At 46.3% G+C, this 945-nt stretch overlaps 1 long non-coding RNA gene across 1 annotated transcript in view; it reads left to right on the top strand.

Annotated features, from left to right (window-relative positions):
• The window catches only part of LOC127749090 (uncharacterized), a 2,795-nt gene that overhangs the window by 1,593 nt on the left and 257 nt on the right, over positions 1–945 (top strand). The gene's annotated exons all lie outside the window — the stretch shown is intronic.

Here is a 945-nt window from a genome sequence, read left to right as displayed (position 1 = left end):
TTCGACGGAAAAGTAGTCGAATCGACAGGGGTGAACCAGGGGACCACAAAACTACTTTTGGTTCCGCCAGAAACCACCCCTGTCCGGAGAAACTTGAGTTTTAAGGGGTGGTCTTTTGAATCTGGCGCGCGAGCCGGTCCGAGAAAAACAGGCGTAACTCACTTGAAATGGCCCGGCGGCTTGAAATTTCGACGGATATATTGAAAGAGGGTGCTGTCGGACCAATCCTAACCATTTCCAGCGATTTTTAATTTTTTCATTTTTGGCGAAATATACAAAGGCTATAGCCTTTGTGTTTTTAGCGAAAATTGATGGGTCCGGATTTCGGCGGAAAAGTAGTCGAGTCGACAGGGGTGAACCAGGGGACCACAAAACTACTTTTGGTTCCGCCAGAAACCACCCCAATCCAGAGAAACTTAAGGTTTCAGGGTGGTCTTTAGAATTTTGCGGGCAGCGTACGATGGGCTGCCTACCTTGCAGGCGAACCGGTACAAGAGAAACAGGCGTGACTCAGTAAAAATGGCCCGGCGGCGTGAATCTTCGACGCAGAGATTGAAAGGACCAATCCCGGCCATTTCCAACGATTTTTATCTTTTTCATTTTTTGCCAAATTTACAATTTTGTTTTTACCGAAAATTGATGGGTTCGGATTTCGACAGAAAATTAGTCAAATCGACAGAGGTGACCCAGGTGACCTCAAAAGTTCATTTGGTTCCGTTAGAAACCACCCTTTTAGAGATACCTAAACTTGAGTTTTTAGGGTGGTCTTTTGAATCTGGCGGTCAGCGTACGATGGGCTGCCTACCTCGCCAGCGAACTGGTCCAAAAACAGGCGTATCTCACTTAAATTGCCCGGTGGCGCGAAACTTCGACGCAGAGATTGAAAGAGGATTCAGTCTGACCAATCCCGACTATTTCCAGCGATTTTCAAATTTTTCATTTTTG

Source organism: Frankliniella occidentalis, unplaced genomic scaffold (assembly GCF_000697945.3).
Source record: "Frankliniella occidentalis isolate FOCC.00 unplaced genomic scaffold, Focc_3.1 Scaffold30, whole genome shotgun sequence".
Classification (NCBI taxonomy): domain Eukaryota; kingdom Metazoa; phylum Arthropoda; class Insecta; order Thysanoptera; family Thripidae; genus Frankliniella; species Frankliniella occidentalis.
Note: the sequence above shows the minus strand (reverse complement) of the source record. Positions and strands in the feature narration are given on the sequence as shown.